The 19,674-nt window shown below is 42.3% G+C and overlaps 1 long non-coding RNA gene across 2 annotated transcripts in view; it reads left to right on the top strand.

Annotated features, from left to right (window-relative positions):
• The first annotated feature begins 11,438 nt into the window (after nucleotides 1–11,438).
• Nucleotides 11,439–19,674, top strand: part of LOC140640048 (uncharacterized) — a 52,975-nt gene continuing 44,739 nt past the window's right edge. For both annotated transcript variants that reach the window (XR_012036713.1, XR_012036712.1), the window contains exons 1-3: nucleotides 11,439–11,971; nucleotides 12,186–12,312; nucleotides 12,717–12,797. This is a non-coding gene — a long non-coding RNA (uncharacterized lncRNA). The remainder of the gene's footprint in view (nucleotides 11,972–12,185; nucleotides 12,313–12,716; nucleotides 12,798–19,674) is intronic.

The raw sequence follows: 19,674 nt of genomic DNA, 5'->3' as shown, positions 1-19,674 counted from the left end.
CACCGCTTCCACTCACCTCCTGTGACTTCATCATTCACGGAGCAGTGAGCAGTAATTTGCCAACCACCACGGAAGTTTCTTTTTAAAAGCAGAATACTCGGGGTATAATGTTACATCACTCAGAATCCTTAGACAATAGAAAAGGAAATAGAATTTACCCAGGAAGCAAAGAAGCCTGCTGCTTACTTCTCCTTAGCGCTAGACAGCACCGTGGAGCTGAGAGCGAGGCTCCGGAGAAGGGGCCGGAAAGGGCGTGTGGCAGGAGAAGCTCCCGGGGTGGGTGCTTAGTACTCTGAGCTCCCGGGGTGGGTGCTTAGTACTCCGAGTGGGGCATTTGCCCTAAGGCCAAAGTGAGATCAAGGCCAGGAAGCCAAAGACTGGTTTATCCTCCCAGCAGATTGCCAGTGAAGACTGCAGAGTAGTTAGGGGCCTGGATTGGAAGGCGACGTCCTGTTCAAACCCTGGCTTCCCACTAAGCGGTGGTGCCCCCGCGGACGAGGCAGCCACCTTCTCGAAGCCTCAGCCGTTCGCCTGAGTGACAGGACAGTTCTTGTGCCTCTGCCGTGGTGTGGCTTCAAGGATTTAAAGGAGATGCTGCACGGGAAGCACTTAGCACAGTACCTGGCACCGAGTACACACACACAGTGTCAACCACGTGCTGGTGCTAGTTTGACTTCTTTGCCCAGCCCTGTGCCGAGTAGTCAGAAGGCAGAGGCCATGCTCGGGGGGCGTCTCCCCCTGCGCCTGCCATGCTCGGTGTCTTGAAGAGAATGACGCGTGCAGCTGGTCTTGTGTGTCTCTTGCTTCTATGGGCCTCTGTGCAAGTGTCTTTCCTTAGGAAGGCAGGCTGACAAGAGACTCCTTCCTCCTTTCTGGCCTTCACCTCGCTCAGGAGACCTACTGCTGCAGACTGAGAAGTTGGGGAGGCCCCTCCAGTGAACTAAGAGAGATAAGAAAAGACTCAGTAGTGAATAACTTGCATCTCGGCTGACGGAGGAAGAAATCACCTATTGTGACTCAAATACAAGGGACTCTAAGCTGTGTGTTCACCGTGTCCCCCTGCGTTGGGGTTTCCCTGGGGGTGGGAGAATGAGGTACAAACCCCAAGGGCCCCAGGGAGGGTCTCCAGTGTTTTCCAGACCAATGCATTTTCTAAGGAGCCAATTTTGGAGGATTTAAAATCTTTTGGTAACCAGGTTTCCTTACCACCCCTCCCCATCAGCTCCTCTGTGGGCGAGGTTACCTTTGAGAAGTTTGTGGGGACACCAGTTCTCTAGTCGTGTTCACTTCTCTGAGAGAGAATTTGGAAGAATTTAGCAAGGCAAGGCTTTAGGAATAAGGTGGAGTGATGACGTGTGACTCCTGGGAAGGAGAGTCCATGAGGAAGGAGCAGACACCTGCTCACAGATGAGAAGTGTGATGATCATCAGCCCCAACCCCCTTCCTGAACTGGCCTGTGGGACTTAATCTTAACCCCTGGCAACAGCCGAAAACACTGCCTCCCCTCCATTTAAAAAAACAAATCAGGACGCCTGGGTGGTTCAGTGGTCAAGCATCTGCCTTTGACTCAGGACGTGATCCCAGGGTCCTGGGATCGAGTCCCGCATCAGCCTCCCAGAAGGGAGCCAAGTGCTTCTCCCTCTGCCTATGTCTCTGCCTCTCTCTGTGACTCTCATGAATAAATAAATAAAATCTTTTTAAAAAACAAACAAACAAACCCAGCTCACAAATTAGAAATGAGGCCAAATTTAGTCACAGGGATACAATTCCCATTCACATCCCTTGAAAACCTGCCCTGGCCTTGGGGGCAGTCACTTTGGGTGGCTGCTGGTCCCCCTCCCCCTGCTCCCAGTTCCGTCAATGGGGAGATCACAGTGCCGGCCTCTGTGCTTCCCAAAGGCTGAGAGCCTGCCTATATATATGTCAAAGGTGACTTCTCAAAAGTCATGTTTTTGTGGTGAAAGGAGTAATTGGCCAATTTGAACTTAAGACCCAAATGGACTTTACAAGCAGTAACTGCAGTGCTGCATAAAATATTCCTTACTATTCATTCAGCTCAGCTCATTGACCTGGGAAGCACACATCTGAAACCAAGAGCTCACACCATGCCTGCAAAGTGGTGGGGGGAGCCCCCACATGAGCCTTCGTCCTGTCCAGGGGGAATCACAAGGCTGGCTCCGTAGGGGCAAGGGGACACCCAGGGAAACACAGTCGCTTGCTGTTCAGGAGGACCCTCCGGCCAACTGCTGTGGTTTGTGGCTTTGAGGAAGCTGAAGGTGCCCCAACAAACCTGGTAGAAATTTATCTGAATACACAAACTCCAAGACAGACATGGGAGCTGTGCCCATGAAAGGATGGTGCCAGCTGACCGGCTCCAAGCCAGGGGTAGGCTGTGGGGACTAAAGAACTGTATGTACTCAGAGCTTCAAGTGCCAGGTGACTACTCCTATTAGCCCTGCCAGGTGCTCACCAACCCCCCCACCCCCCACCCCCGCCTGGCCACCACCTCAGGGTAGCCCTGAGGCAAGAATAAGGAGCTTTCTGGAATGATAGTGGCAGCCCCCAGGGACATGGCAGCTCCTGGGGGCTCTGTCCCAGCTGCTCACTCCCGTTTGCAAAAGCAGCTGCACCACCACAGACTGGTTGTGCCTGCCCCCCAACCGATTTTTGTCTAGCAGAGCTGGGTGGACGCACGCGCACGCCTGGGAGGTCCAGGATGGGGCTTTATCTGCTGTCTCACTAGTAACAGCTCTCACTTACTGAGTTGTCATTAGGGAGCATCCAAGTTAAGCAATTGACCTACATGCTCAACTCAGGGGGAGCCAACATTTTGCATCAGCTGAATGCTGCATTCTTTCACTCCCCTGTTCATTCATAAATGTGAGCAGCATCCAACACTGTTTCTCAGGGACAAGAATCAAGTCCTTCTCACGTCTTTATCTCCCACAGAGATCAGTGCAGGGGGCTGGCATGTGCTGTTAGAAATGTTAAGTAAAGTCCTCCACTTCCATGTACTGGACGTCATCTACTGAGGGCCTGCCATACTCACAGATGATCTTGCCTTACCCCTTGTGCCTTTGCTGCCTTACGTCAGAGGTTGGCACCTGAGGCTATGGTCAACAAGGGGCAGGCCAGAGATGGGGAGGGGAGGGGAGGACCAGCCCAACCGGACTCTTGGGAATGGATGCTGACTAGCCAGCCAATCAGATCCTCTCTCTTAGGGAATTTGGATTAAAGGTCAATGGAGTTCATCAGTTGATGGTAGCAAAAGTAGAAGAAACAAGTCACACATACTGTGGAATCCTGGGAGTGAACAGCTAGGGCTGCCCACTTGTAAGAGGCTAGAGCTGGTATATCCTTGAATGGTGTAACCCTGAAGCTTTGTCTAGCTAAAATTAAATGCTATACTAGGAACATGTTTACTCTTCTACAACCACCATCCAAATGTATAAATACTATAAAAGAGTTTGGGAATATAAACTGAAATTAAAAAACAGCCGAACAGTTTCTTAGCTGAGCCCATTGTTTTGAAATTCAGGACCAGGCCAAGCACTGTCTATTGCCTGCACCTGCTTCTTTCTCCTCTTCCTCACCCAATTCAATGGTCTCCCATGACTAACTGAGATGGGATCTGGGCCACACAGGCTGCTGCACCTAGACTATGGGTCACTGCCTTATTCGCCAGAGGGGCTGTGGGTTGAGAAATCAAACTGATTGTTGTGTTTCTGGTTGGCCAGGGAGGGGCATCCCCAGGATATGGTGGATCTAGTTTGATGTCTACTCTCTCCATGTAGTGCCAGACAATAGATGACTTCCAATTGGTAGATGCTATTTGTCAATTTCTAGGTGATTTTATTTTTCCCAATGTACACTGTCCTTTTCTATCCTCATTATAGTTTACCTGTCTAGATAATGAGGAGTTGAGCATTCTAAGTAAATCTGCATATTTCCATGTACATCCATGTAAGCTGCAAACATGTTTACACGATGGGCATTACCAACAAATGTGACACGATAACCAACAATAATTACTACATTCTAGAAAATAAGTGCCACCACTTATTTATTAATAAATAATAAATGACCATTTATGTATTATTTATTATTCAGCTAATAACGTGACCAGCTAATAACAAAACATGATTTTTTTTTTGCCATGAAGTCAAAACACATACACATTGCAAATATGTATTGCCAATTGTCCACAAAAATCATGACTATATTAATCTACATTTCAAGAGTGTAGAAGTTTGTATGTTCTCTCACATTGACCAGCACTGGATCTTGTTATTTTTAGTTTTTGCCAATCTGAGAAATGACAACACCTAAGTAACAGCCATGAGTTGTCCTTGTCCTAATGGGTGATGTAGTTTTATCAGTCATAGTCCAGTCATTTTCTTTTTTTTCGAGTCATTTTCTATTTAGGAAATTTATTCCAGCTTTTTAGTCTATCTCCTATAACTGGTATGAAGTAACTTAAAAAGGAAAACAAAATGTCTGCTGGCAAAGGACAAATGTAGTCGGAAGGATTGGAGCCCCAGCATCACACGGTGGAATTGAAAAGAAGAGATTTGGAACTGAGACTTGGCTTTAGCTTCAAGACCAGTGTATTCCCATAGTCACTGGAAGTTCATATTTCTCTTGTGAATTTCCTATCCACAGACAATGCATCTATTGCTTTTGCATTATCTTTTTTTTTTTAAACGGAGTACAGTTGACACGATGTTACATTAGTTTCAGGTGTACAACAGTGGTGATTTGGCAAGTCTGTGTAACGTAACATGATTTTGTAATACTACAAAATCTCCTTTCTCAACTCATTGTGGATCTGAGTACGTCCAACCTGAATGCAGCTAGAGGAAATAGAATGTCACAGAGTTTCTGTTAGGATATTTTTATTCAAATGCTGCTTAGAAGACGGTGGTTCCTGAGAGTTCTGCTCGCAGGTTAGTGCATTCAGGCTAGGACTTTAAAGTGTGGGGTTGTCAAGAAGCAAGGGACTTCAGGTTCTAGTCAAGATGGAGTATTGGGGACCAGATTTATCCTTGCATATGAAACAATTAAGGACATGGACAAAATATATGCAACACAGGTTTTCAGGACATTGGACCATCAGGCAGTAAGGCACTGGTGTCCCTGCAAGAAGGGAAACAGAAAACTTGAGGCTGTGAATGCCAACTTATTGCCGGGTGGAGGGGGGAGAGGCTACATCACAGCAAGGGCAAACAAGGGGGAGCCTGGTGACCCCTCTATGTTAGGCAGACAGAGTTTGGAGTCAGAGAAGCTCAGGCACGAGTTTTCAGGAGAGAGTCTCTGAGAAAGCTGAAAAGAAAGGGCTCTAGACAGCAGCAGAGGCTCCTGCACGTCTCCAGCTGAGCTCCATGCAGCACACACATGTGAGGAGACTGCATGAGGCAGGTACGAGACCTCCCTGCACTGGGTAATGTCTGAATATTCCACATGTTCAGTAGCAAACTTGATGTGACTTCAATTTAGAGAATTTTTAAAGTATCACCCTCTATTTGATGAATGGAGATGACTAGGTAGTGATAAAACCCCCTTTTGCACAGGCTACTAGAAAGCCCCAAACCAAGCAAAGCCCATATGAGATGCATTCTATATTCAAGCCGTACTCCAGGCTTAATCTGACTTTTGCTATTCTTGCTCCTTGTCTTAGTTGGGGTTGCTGTTCAAAAGTACCACAGACTGGGTGGCTGATAAAGAACAGAAATGTATTGCTCACAGTTTTGGAGGTCAGAAGTCCCAAGTCAAGGTGCCAGAATGGTTGAGTTCTGGTGAGGGCCCTCTTGCAGGTTGCAAACTGCCAACTTCTTGTATCTTCACACGGTGGGTAGAAAGAGAGCTAGCCAGCTGTCTGGCCTCTTTTCATAAAGGCACAAATCCTATTCCTGAGGGCTCTGCCCTCAAGACTCACCTCCAAATACCATGAGATTAGAGATTAGCATTTCAACACAAGGATTTCTAGATATGAACATATGAGACATTTGAACAGTTAGCCCATTTTATTTTCCCTAATCCCTGATCTTTCTCTCTCTCTTTTTTTAAAAGATTTTATTTATTTATTCATGATAGTCACACACACACAGAGAGAGAGAGGCAGAGACACAGGCAGAGGGAGAAGCAGGCCCCATGCAGGGAGCCTGATGTGGGATTCGATCCCGAGTCTCCAGGATCGCGCCCTGGGCCAAAGGCAGGTGCTAAACTGCTGCGCCACCCAGGGATCCCCCCTGATCTTTCTCTTAAAGTCATTGGTATAGTTTTGAAAACTACCTTTGAGGACAAGGCATAAATAGTCAAACCAGGACTCATGTTTTGAGAAGAAAAATCTTAGTTTTGACTTTTGGAAAAACCAATGAGACAAAGATTAGCATTGAAAGTATGTCTAAAACATGCAGGATTGACGGAAAATAGTAGAAAACTATAAGATGTAAGAGAGGGAATAAAATACTTAAAAGGAAGTGAAGATTGACATAATATGCTCTCTGAGGTAAATGCTTTTAACAGCACATTATCAATGTCCAGTCTACTCTCCAGGGCACATTATCCAGACTCAAGATCAAACGTTGGGTAGGGTGAGTGGGAAGGTCCAGACTTGGGGGAAGCTCAGAGATGCAGCAGGAGTCAGGACTGGATGGCAGTGAGTCGAAGACCAAGCTCAGGACTGGAGCAGGGATCAACAGTGGGTTGAAGCTCAGGATAAGGAAATCAAGGATGGTGTGAGAATATGCTGGGTACATGTATTAATTTTTAAAAAGCGAAAAATTGGAAAGAAAAGGGAAAGCCATTCCTCAGAATGTAGAGAGTTTGGAGTTATAAAATCAGTTGATGCTAAAACTGGTGGGTGAGAGATGAGGAAAGTCTATTTACACAGCCTCAAATAATCTCCCCACAAATTGCACATTAATTACAAAGGGAAAAACAATGACTTCACAGTGGAGAAAGTCAGCAGGGACCACCTTCATTGATCAAAGATAACATCACCGAGAATGGGACAAATAGATAATAGGCACCTCCCAATGCGGTGCATCGGTTTTGCGCTGGTGCTGTCCACACTGCATCATCTGAAATAGTAATGAGAAAACACTGGAAAAACCCCAGTTGAGGGATAATCTCAGTTGGCTTCTATTCCTCAAAAGTGGCAAAGTCGTTAACGACCAAGGCAGGCTGAGGAGCTGTTCTGCAGTGAGGAGACAGAAGGAACAAGACAGCTGCTTGCCCTACGCCATCCCGCGCTGAACCCTGGCATGGCAAAAATCGCCAGAGACATATTTTGATGTAAGTGATGAAATTGGAATATGGACTGTGGGTTAGGTAACTCTCTCATGAATGTGATATTACCTGATGGTGAGAAATCGGGCTGTGCTTCTGTAAGAAAACATCCTTGTTCTCAGGAAACACACCCAAGTATTCAGAGGGAAAGAAGCAGTGTTTCCAGCTCATTCTCAGATGGTTCAGAAAACAGCATTGCTGCTACAACAAATAGTGGCGTGAATTTATCTAAATGTTTTAGATGATTTGCCATCTTCCTGCCATCATTTGCCCCAACACTCTTGCCAGTTGTTGGTTAAGTTCACCATTTAGTGCTTCAGCTACTGAAGGCAAAAACTAAAGAGCAGACATCACAGAGATTTCCGGGACTTGGAGCAGTAGCTGATGACACTTGGTATGGTCTCCCTCTGGGGAAGGGCTAATGCATTTTTGAAAATTGCATTAGGTGAGGTTGGGAGCATTTGGGGAAGCATATGAGTGAAAAGGATGTGGATGGAGATATTGGGAGACCAGCAAGGTGATTTATGGCAGACAGTTGCCATCAGTTATTGCCTGGTATTCACCCCCCGATCCTGGGCGCTGATTTCCTTTAGGGGCTCTCTTATCCAGCTTTATGTATGGTCTTGGTGCATCACTGAAATTTGGCATCTGCCTTACTATGAAGCGAAGAGGATAGATTTTTCCTCTAATTACCTTGGTTTCCACCCATTTCCAAGCCTGATATTCTAGCCTTCTTGTAAGTCTGTGAGCTGCTAAGAGCCTTGTTATAAAGTTCCCTTTTTGTTTAAATTACCTAGAGTCAGGATCTATGGCCTGGAAAGACTGATCCATTCACTGTGTGATGGGCACTGTGGTAGGTGTTTATCATACACTGTCAACAAGTCTCAGAGCCCCCTACTAGCCTCATGGAGAAGAGAGGCCTTTAAAGGCTAATTGCTAGTAGCAAGAACCACAGATCCATTTGTCTCTGCTAATCGGGGAATTTTAAAAGGGGAGCCTAAGTGCAGTTTTTAGTGTAGGAATCAGGAGTTGATCCTCACCAGCCAAGGGGAAGAAGCAGTTTGCAAGCTTTCTCCAGCCTGTGCCCCATGACAGGTGAGACAGGAAGAGAAATCCATCATCATAAAGAGTTAATTTTTAAAAAGTTCTTATTTAAATACAATTTACCTAACATACACTGTATTATTAATTTAGGGGTAGAATTCAGTGAGTCATCACTTGCCTATAACACCCAGTGCTCATTCCATCAAGTGCCCCCCTAATGCCCATCACCCAGTTACCCTGTCTCCCCATCCGCCTCCCCTCCAGTGACCCTCAGTTTCCTAGAGTTCATCACTTATGGTTTGCCTCCCTCTTTGTTTTTATCTTATTTTCTTTTTTCCTTCACTTCCCTTATGTTTATCTGTTTTTTTCCCTTAAATTCCACATATGAGTGAGATCATATGGTATTTATCTTTCTCTGACTTATTTTGCTTAGCGTAGTACCCTCTAGTTCCATCCATATCATTGCAAATAGCAAGATTTCATTCTTGTTGATGGCTGAGTAATGGTGCTGGGAAAACTGGATATCCATATGCAAAAGAATGAAGTTGGACCCTTACTTTATGCCAAAAAATGGATCAAAGACCTAAATTTAAGAACTAGCTAGTTCTAAACTTAAGAACTAGTCCTTAGAATAAAACACAGTTGAAAATCTTCATGACTTTGGGTTAGGCAATGATTTCTTCAGTATGACACCAAAAGCACAGAAGAAAAAATAAATCAGGCCTCAACAAGATTAAAAACTTCTGTGCATCAAAAGACACTATCAACATAGTAGAAAGACAGCTCACAGAATGGAAGGAGATATTTGCAAATCATCTATCTGATAAGAAATTAATATCCAGAATATATAAAGAATTCCTATAACTCAACACACCAAAAAGCCTGAACGACGCAGTTAAACAATGGGCCAAGGTTAAACTAGGCATTTCTCCAAAAAAGATACACAGGTAGCCAGTAAGCACATAAGAAGATGCTCAACATCACTAGTCATCAGGGAAATGCAAATCCACACCAGTGCATATCCATTAGGACCACTATTAGTCAAACAGAAAAGCATTGGTGAGGATGTGGAGAGCGGAGCCCCCAATCATGGCTGGTGGGATCTCTGTGTCTCTCATGAATAAATAAAATCTTTAAAAAAAAAAAATTGCTGGTGGGAATGTAACATGGTGCAGCTGCTGTGGAAAACAGCAGCTCCTAAGTAAGTTGGACACCGAGTTACAATATGACCCAGCAATTCTACTTCTAGATGTATACCTGAAAGAGCTGAAAGCGGGAGCTCAAACTTGTACATCTATACTCATGGCAGCAGTACTCACAAGGGCCAAAAGGTTAAAAACAAACAAACCTGTCAATCAGTGGGCAAATGGGCAAACAAACTGCGGTGTGCGCATTGCCATAAAAAGGAATGAAATTCTGGCACATATTAGAACATAGATGAAACATGAAGACATGGTGCTAAGTGAAATAAGCCAGACACAGACAAATAGTGTGGGATTTCACGTATATAAAATATCTAGGCTAGGGGAATTTCTAGAGATAAGAAAGTAGAATAGAGGTTGCTAAGGGCTGAGGGGAGGGAAAATGGGGAGTTATTGCTTAATGGATACAGGGGTTCTGTTTGGGGTGATGCAAGTGCTCTGAAGGTGGATGGTGGGTAAACAACACTGTGAATGTACCTAATGCCACTGAAATGTAAGCTGACAGTGGTAATTTTGTTATGTACATGTTGTCATAAAGAAATTATCAAGATAATAAGGCTGGTGAGATCTTCCCTGAGAAGTTAATTTGGGTGGCTAACGATCAAAGATACTCGAAAAAAATACTGTTTTATCCCAGGCTTGAGGATTTTTTTTTTTTACAGGTTGTTGTAAAACATGGTTGGAGGTAAGTCTAGTACATTTCAATTATTAATATTCCTGTTTATACCATAATTCATTTACACTAGAATTTCTATTTGATTTGTCTCTTCCCTGAATCACAAGAAAAGGATTGGCAAGATTGTCATTGAACTCGAGGTTTAAGTGAGTCTCATTTAAAACACAGGCTCTGTGGCAAACCTCAAGTGCACTTTGGTGCTCCTCCCAGGAGCGCCTGACTACCCTAAGATGTACATTATCTGCAGAAGATAAGACCGAGGGCCCAAGTGTCTGCTGGCCCCCAGTGCACGGTGGGCGTGAACTGCCTGCTGCGTCCCAGAGGCAGAAACCCCAGCTGCGGGTGAGGATGGCAGCCACGGCCTCTGACAGGGACAGCTTTGGCATATTTCAGGGTTAGGAGGGCCTGGCTTCTTTATTTAACACTGGTTACTAACTGTACCCAGCAACCGGGGGCAGGACAGCCAGGGCCGCAGGACCATGAAACAGCCAGCAAAGCATTCAGGACCCACACTGTTGGGTTTTGCTTTTGTTTTTTGTGCACCACTTCTATTCAGAGCATCTCTCCTCCAAAGTGATCCCGGGGTCCTGGGATCAAGTCCTCCATCGGGCTCCCCATGAGGAGCCTGTTTCTCCCTCTGCCTGTGTCTCTGCCTCTCCCTCTCTCTGTGTCTCTCATGAATAAATAAAATCTTTAAAAAAAAAATCACATTTACTAAGAAGAAAAGCATATGATTGTTTCACTGCCTGTCTTAGCCGCTACTGGTACAGGTTGCTGTTTTAGAATGGAAGGAAGTGCATAGTGGGAGGAGGGCAGCTTTCTGATTAAAAAAAAAAAAAAAAAAAAAGCCTCTTGCAATGTTTGTCATTGTCATAGTCACATTGTCATAGTCACAGCGGATGGACTTGGGCAATAGCTGTCAAAGCAGCTTAAAAACATGCACAGGAAACTGTACATCTTAGGGTAGTCACGTTAGAAATAAGTTGCTGATAAATTGGAAGCTGTTTTATAGAGCGTTTTTTAAATGATGACATATGTTGTCCATTGTTGGCCCTTGAGAAGTGACAAACCACCCAGGGCTTCCCTGCTCGTGGCGACCCTCGGTTCTGGATGCGGGTGGCGGAGGCAGCAGCCCGCAGCCGAGCCCACGGGCCAGCGGGAGCCGCAGGCCCTGCGGTCGGGTCGGCCCCCTGCGCCCGCGCCTGCCTCGAGCGCACCGTCGGGTGAGACCGCGCCCGGGCGCCTGCAGGCCTGGCGGGGGGCTGGGGCCGGCTTCAGGCGTCCCCGCTCTGCGCGTCACTGCCGAGGCTCTTCTACAGCCCGCATCTCTTCCAGAGGCTCCAGAACGCTCCCCGGGTGGAGGACATAACAGATGGACTTTCTGAGCGGGCCGCCGGCCACAAGGGCTGAGGGACTTCGGTTTGGGGCAGCGCAGGCGGAGGGCGCGCGCGTCGCTGAACCGCGGGGGCGGGAGCGCAAAGCGCGTCTGTCCGAAGGCAGCAGCGGCGTCTTGGGGCCACAGACCCCGCGGAAAGCTCTGAAAGCCGCTCCCGGGAGCCGCCCCTGCTCACCCGCCTTCTCACCGCCCCGGCTGCCTGACTTTGCACTGCTCGGCTCCGGGGGTTCCTTTACTTGGAAAACATCCTGTTCAGCTCTGTCCGTGCAAACCTAGCCTCACCCTTAAGGCCAGGTGCGCCGCTTCACCCCCAAAGATGCAGGAACGCCGACCTCCAGGAATCACGAGCACTTACAACAGGAGGTCAGGAGGTCGTCCCGATTGGTCTCGCAGCTCCCTGCTGCCTGCGCGTCTCCAAGTGAACAGTTCGAGGAAGACCGCGTCCCCGGGAGCGTATACACCAGTCTCATTTCCTGCAGGCACATACACATGCACAGGCTTATTTAGCCGAATGGATACCGTGCATCCATCGCACTTACTGGGCTTACTCACAAATACTCTGATTTGTTCCTTTCAGGTCTCCTGAAGTTAGATGTGACTTGCTTGGGCCAATGAAACCATCCAAGTAGAGGGAACAGGAAAGCAAGTTCCCATTTAGACTTTAGGATTCTGGGGACCAGAGTGGCTGAAGCAAAGCAAGGGAGGTGAGTCTGAGAGGTCTCGGGGAGCACTTCATAGAGGGGGGTTTGGGGGCCACTGTTAAGGACGTGGGCTATCACTGAGGGAAACGGGAGCCAGCTCAGGAATTCCAACACAGGATCTGCTGGGCAAGGGAGAATGCAGGTGCTCACTGCGGATGTGATGGTGTGTGTGGGTGTGGGTGTATGTAACCTTCCAAGTGCACCTTGACTGATGACAGACTTTTTAGTTTTCTAGGTCATTCTATCTTGCAGGCAAGTTGAGAACCACCATTTCAGAGAAGCCAGGGGACCAATTAATGGAAGGGAAACCTGCAATCCTTATTTTAAACTTCATTTTTATTGTTTTCCTAATCACACCTACAAGTTGATGGCTGACGCTGGGTCCTCCCCTCCCTCCCCTCATCCAGGGCTTCTGAGAGGACACACTAGAGGGAGGACAGAGACTCTTCTGCCAACCAGTGATGCCTGATCCTGACAGCTATAAAAAAGTAAGGGTCATCTGTGGAGCCTAGGTTGATTCATTGTTTTTAGTCTCAGAAAAGTAGAATTATCTTAAGAAAACCTGAAAACACTTTAGAACCCCTTCTTCTTGCCCTTTTCTTCCCTGCCTCCACACTCCCTCTTCCTCTTCCTCTCTTGCCAAAAAGAATACTGCCAATTTCATTAAATGACTCCAAGTTAAAGTCTAAGAAAATCATAGATTCTAAGATTAAAAAGTACAATGATTCTCACATAAAGCATTCAAATTTTTATACCTGATTTTTGACCAAAAAAGTTTGCTTTTCAGCCCAAGAAACTAAAATATCAAAACAGTTCCAACAGATTTAGAGAACCAACTACATGATCTTCAAAAACTGCTACTGCATCATCTCAAATCATGGAGACTTGCCCTCCAGGAAGTTTCCTTCTTGGAGCCCTCCTGAGATGAAGCTTTTACTGACACTGTAGTTCTGTCAGATGCCAAATCCATCTGGTTGTGAAGCAGCCAACCTCTCTGAAGGTCAAGTTGAACCAGTAACACTAGTGACATGCTCTGAGTTGACCTTGAACAAGGGCATTTATATATGCATATATAACACCCTTATAACCATATTGTCATCAAACAGTCCAACCTACATATATTGTAGAAATCAGGACAGAGCATAATGCAAACCCTTAGGATATGTGAGGATGCAGAATTCAACACCCTCAGACTTTTCTAAAAAAAACAAATTTACATGAAGTCCTAAAGCGAACATAGTCTAGCAACTTAACATATTTAAAACAAAACCAAAGGAAAAAAAAACACAAGGCAAGCATTCTGATTTTAGACATAAAAGTAAATACTAAGGAAGAAGGACACCAAGCAGGCTTCCTTTCTGAGATCCAGGCACATTAGCAGTTTTGCTGCCCTTAGTAAATGCTAAGACTTCGGTCTTTTCATCTTATTAAGGATCATTGCAGCAAAGTCTGTCAAAACACATCAAGAAAAGTGGACAGTTATAAAAGTTGAATTTACGCCAGCTACATGAAGACTTTTATTTGCTTAATGACAGGTTAAAAAGTCACTTCCCATGTGCTTTTCTACATCAAGTCACTATAGTTGTTTTGTTAGGAATGTTCTGGAGACCTTTAGTTAAGAAAAAAAAAACTTTGTTATCAAGCAGTGAAAAGATCAATGGCTAAAATAACTTGAGAATGACCCTGCTGTTATAATGATACATAGTGAATCTTTGTTTTCTTCATCAAATAGAATCGAATACACACTGAAGATTATTAAACTGAAAATTTAAGAGACAATCCTTGGGATGATTTCAGTATGCTAATGTGAGGTACACATATAACCCATTTGACCCAGAATAGTCACAAACTCTTCTAGCAAACCCTTTTTCAATACCAAACAATTTTAGTCAGTTGATAGCAAAACAAACACAATAGCAAAATATAATACAAAAAGGATCTTTAGGAAGTACACAGAATTGCTACAATCTAAGTCAGAGTTTGACTGTCACTTAGAGCCCTCATTCACCTCTTCTTTTAAAACTACACTTAAAAGAATAATTTTCAGAGATTTCAGTGATGTCTCAGACTGAGGTGGATCCATAAATCTCAACACCTTTACTGTTTGAAAGGAACTCTCCAATTACCTCAATTTTATGTAATCCAAAGGAAAACCTGAAAATCGTTTTCCTATCTATCTTTATGCTATAATCCAGCATTAACATTTAATTCAGTATTATTTTCTTTCCGAGTCAACTGCTAGAATAACATTTCTCAGATCATGTCCAAGCAAGTTTATTTAATATTAGAGCATCGGAGGGCGGGGGGGCGGGGGGGCTCTATGTAAAGCTGAAATGACAAAAAAATAATTTAAAATAAAAACATCTTTAGATTTAATTTCAAAGTAGGAATCATAAAGTTGGTTTTTGTCTATATCAAACTTTATATATGCAAGCTTTATATATGTATGTTTTTTCTTTAAACCGGTCACCCAGTTCGAGGATCCCTAGGTGGCTCAGGGGCTTAGCGCCTGCCTTTGGCCCAGGGTGTGGCTCCCTGCATGGAGCCTGCTTCTCCCTTGGCTTATGTCTCTGCCTCTCTCTCTGGGTCTCTCATGAATGAATAAATAAAATCTTAAAAAGAAAAAAAAACGTTAAAAAAAAAAGTCACCCAGTTCTAAGAGTCAATTCTAAGGAGACAGAGTCTTTTTTTTTTTTTCTTCAAGATTTTATTTATTTATTCATGAGACACACAGAGAGAGGTAGAGACACAGGCAGAGGGAGCAGCAGACTTCATGTAGGGAGCCCAAGGCGGGACTCCCCGGGACTCCAGGATCAAGTGCTGAGCCAAAGGCAGACACTCAACCACTGGGCCACCCAGGCGTCCCAGGAGACAGGATTCAATTGAAATAACGAGAAAAGTACTGAATTGCAATCTGATCATTCAGGAACAACTGACTTCAACTGACTTCAGAAGCTATGAAATTGAACCACATAAAAACTGCCATTTTTGTAGATCAAAAGTGGTCAAATTAGAAATTTGAAATTAGAAATTTCAATTAGAGGGGCACCTGGGTGGCTCAGTTGGTTAATCATCTCTCTTTGATTTCGGCTCAGGTCATGATCTCAGGGTCGTGGGAAATGAAGCCCTGCATTGGGCTCTGTGCTCAGCATGTAGTCTGCTTGTCTCTCTCTTTCTCTCTGCTCCTTCCCCTGCTCACTCTCACTCACTCTCTAAAAATCAAAATCTTTAAAAATAAAAAGAAATTTCACTGGTTCTAATTAATATCTGGAAAACCTCTTGTGTACCTATAAGGAAAGCCATGGAGAAAATGCTTTGGTTTGGAGACCCAAGCCCATATCCAAACTATAAGCAAAGGAGGAACACATATGCAGTATGTTTAGCTCATCTACTATCTAGGTAATGGTACAACTATTACCACAAAACTCAATCCTATAAAAAGCTTTCTAGGTACTCTGTATCACCTTATATAAGGTATCAGAGAAATTAATATGAATCTCATTTAGACAACAGGCAGCAGAGCACAAATCATTTACCTGTCTCTGGTAAGTGATTGGTTTTGTGACAAGTAAACAAAATCCTATTGACGGCATACAAACTAAGTTTTTATAGGGTAGTTCATTTAAGAATATATTTTTCAACTAGAATAAAAATTTCTGTGATTTGATGGGAATTTCAGTCGAAGCAATTGATAACAAGGAAAGAGAGCCCCAATACTAGTATCTTGGTAAGTAATCACTTAAAAGTAAAAGAGTAATTGAAATAAACAATTTGTACTTAAAACACAAAAAACAAACCCTACCTTCAATGTTTAAAGGAATTATTACAAAAAAAACAAAAACAACACTCCAGGATATGAAGTGACATTTTGACAGGTGAACAGATCGATACTAGTTACACGTAAGCCAAATACATTCTTATTTGCCTCAAACTTACTTTGAAGACTCACTACTTAACTGTGCTTAACTGTGCTTTCATTCCACATTTTATAATGAAAGTAAACTTTTGCAGTTCTTACAACTTCACTTACATTACCAATTGAGTGTACTTTAAAATCCCTCTAATTCAATTATGCAAGCCTATAAAATGAGTCACACTTTCAGACATGAACACAGGTAATACAACAAAATTTCAGAATTAGCAAAAGCATCAAAACACATATACTCAGACACACACACACACCCCACTATGAAGTGAGCACTACTCCTGGGACACTAAATGAGTTACGTTCCAGACCACTCCTAATTCCTAGTCTCAGTTCTTTAAGGGAGTAAGAAATTTTATCATCTATATAAATAGAAAAAGGGGAATGTTCTTGCCAAAAGAGGAACTACTTTTGTAGTTTCTGGAATGTTTTTATGAAAATAACTATCAATTCAAACTTACTTGCTTTCAGTAATCTTCCTAAAATCAAGAAAGGACAAGTCTACTTCAAATTATGATTATCAGGCTCTATCTTCTTTAGCCAATTAACCAAGTTGAGTTGAACAAAAGTTCTCTTAATGTAGCCTAATAACCTCAAAATTTCCATGTTTCTAGGCAGAACAAAAATGCTCCTTGCAATATCAAACAATCATAAACACACACACATTATGCAATTGCCTGTTTATTTAGTGGCACCAGTTTTGCAAACTAGAAATTATTTCTACTTTTCATCTCACATACAATCTGCAATCATTCACAGGCTGAATGCAATTTCTTCAACAGACTTAAAAAAAAAAGTACATTCTTAAAGTTAGAACTGAATTCACATGTTTTCTTTGGACCAGGAAAATGGTACATAATACAAAATATACATTTATGGAATTTCTTTAAAAGTTTGGATCACATAAACAGCAAACAGTGGGTGAGTTAACTGTGGAGAATTTCGTTATACATTGTTTAGGAAAAATATTTCTTCAGTTGTATTAGTCTTACATTTATAGATTTAAAAAATGAATATATATATAATGAAACATGCTTTTAACATGTATATGGTCTCTCCACTCATAACAATTATACAAATTAAGTGAAATAAATCATTTCAAGAGTAAAACCAACTATTGGGGTGTATTACTACAAACAAGATATTTTCCTGCAGATATGCTGTTGCCTTAATCAATGGCTAACCAAGTAAGACAATTGGTTTTTGTTTCAAAATTCCCACAAATGGGAATTGAATAAGCTATAACTGAACACCCAATTTTGGCAACAAATGCAACAAGCTAATCAATTTTTTCATGGTCGTTATATTTTAATAGAAAAATCCCATTAATCCTGTACATTAATGGCCATATGTTACATCTTATTTTAACTTTCTGTATCACTAAGTAAATACCTAATTCCTTAGAATTTGAAGTAAATTATACATTTAATGAACTCTTCTAAGACTAGGGAGCTCAAAATCTTAAAACCTGAGTGAGATCTGACAGTTAAACGTGTTATGAATATACTATATTTGCACTATGCAGGTCAGAAACATTCCAAACTTTCAATTTCCATTTTTTAAAACCCCTTTTCTATTGAGTTTCACGTGGCAAACTTAAGAGTGATGTTGTCCTCCAAAACTAGTACAAATGCTCTATTTTATTCATCTTTAATCACTTGCTTTTCCCCAAAATAGTCTTTAAAAAAGAATTATTTTAATGCCAGGATCTAGTTTAGTCTCCCATCCACCTCTTCTATCTTTTAAAAAGTGAAACACTTCCTTAAAATAGACTCTAGTTATTTTGATGCCCTTGAAATTTTTATGGGCTTTGCAGGAAAAAGGCTGATGGATCGCTGCATATTTGTAAACTTTGGGGAGTTATGTACATTACATGAATTTTCCTGGGTAAGGAAGTTCCTAGGATTTATCAATTTCAAAGGGTCTAGGAACGTAAAAAGTTAAGAACCACTGCTAAAATGATTTTGTACCACTCACTGTACCTAATTATTACTAATTTTGTTCTGCAGCTACCCAATCTAAACAAATCTTACTTCAGATAGTACCATACAAACACAAATTTACTAAATGTTCTTTACTGAATCAGGAGGACTATATAAAAGAAAGGAAAAACATTAAAATTTTCTAAACATTTAATTCAATAAGCAAGCTAATAGAAAACTATTTTAGAGCAATTAAAGGAACAAAACGATTGGGCTTGGGGTGAAATAACCTTGCATTTATTTTTCTGTTTTTAAGTTGAAGCAGCAATTTTTATCATTATCTCCCTTGCTGGGAAAAATCAAATGATCTGAAGAAACAAAGGTCGGTTCTTTGCTGGTTTATGTGATGCAACAGTTCTTAATAATATACAGCTGGGCTTAAGGAGGACCTTCCTATGGCTTTTAAAATAATTAAGAGTAATCCTCTCTGTCTTCCTCACTGGCATCTCCCCACCCCTTAATCTCCCAAGTTTTCTTATTTTTGGCCCACTTTTATATAGTGTTATTAATTGGCCTTGGTAAGGTAATGCACCCAAGAAAACAGAATTGGCCTGCTTAAAAAGAGACAGAGAGAGAGAAAGAACATCACTAAGAGGGTAGTAGAGGAAATAAAGCAACATTTCTGCTGGATGAGGGAGGGAAAAAAAAGTTACTTTTTTGTTTTATCAATTCAAACAACATATTCCCCCATCTAATATAAGATGTCAACTACAATTTCAACAGATGTGAGTTCTTCTACTTGGCGCACTCCTACGTGCTGGTAATATAATCGGGGAAAACATAAGAGCAGAGGCCATTAGGTTAATATATGTATAGAGCAGGTAAAAGGGAGAGAATCTGTGTGAAGGTGAACAAAAACAGAAATGTTCATTTGACAATGAAGTGGAACCAAATGCCTCTCATCATTTCTGTATGGCATTCTGATTATCAGTAATAACTAACACTTGAGACATATTATTCTGACCAACAAAACAGCAGTATTATACTCCCAGCATTTAGAAAATGTATTCTTAAATATTTCAAGCATATTCTAAAGTAATGTATAATTTAAAAATACAATCCAAAACTCATGGCACATTATTGAAGGAAATAAAGTAAAATTAGGCTCCTAAAGTTTTAAACTCTAACGAAGTCATCCTAATGTCTAAAAGAAAAACTAATTAGACTAGATCACTCAAATTACAAAATGGTCATCTCACCAGCAGTATCTGCAAGCAAAAGTATGAAACTCTTTAAGGTTCCTTCAAAGAAAAACCTCAAAAGAGAAACATCTATGTATTGAAATATTTACATATTTTCTACTACCAAATCCTAACGTAATACTGTACAAACATCACAGGCTTACACCTCTAATTCAAACTTTATGAATTAAAAGTATATATATGCCATGAAATTCAAAATTAAAACAAAAAAGAAAACCTGTAACCAATTTTGTCAGTTCTTTCAGAAATCACAAAT

The sequence above is a fragment of the Canis lupus genome, chromosome 9, assembly GCF_048164855.1.
Source record: "Canis lupus baileyi chromosome 9, mCanLup2.hap1, whole genome shotgun sequence".
Classification (NCBI taxonomy): domain Eukaryota; kingdom Metazoa; phylum Chordata; class Mammalia; order Carnivora; family Canidae; genus Canis; species Canis lupus.
Note: the sequence above shows the minus strand (reverse complement) of the source record. Positions and strands in the feature narration are given on the sequence as shown.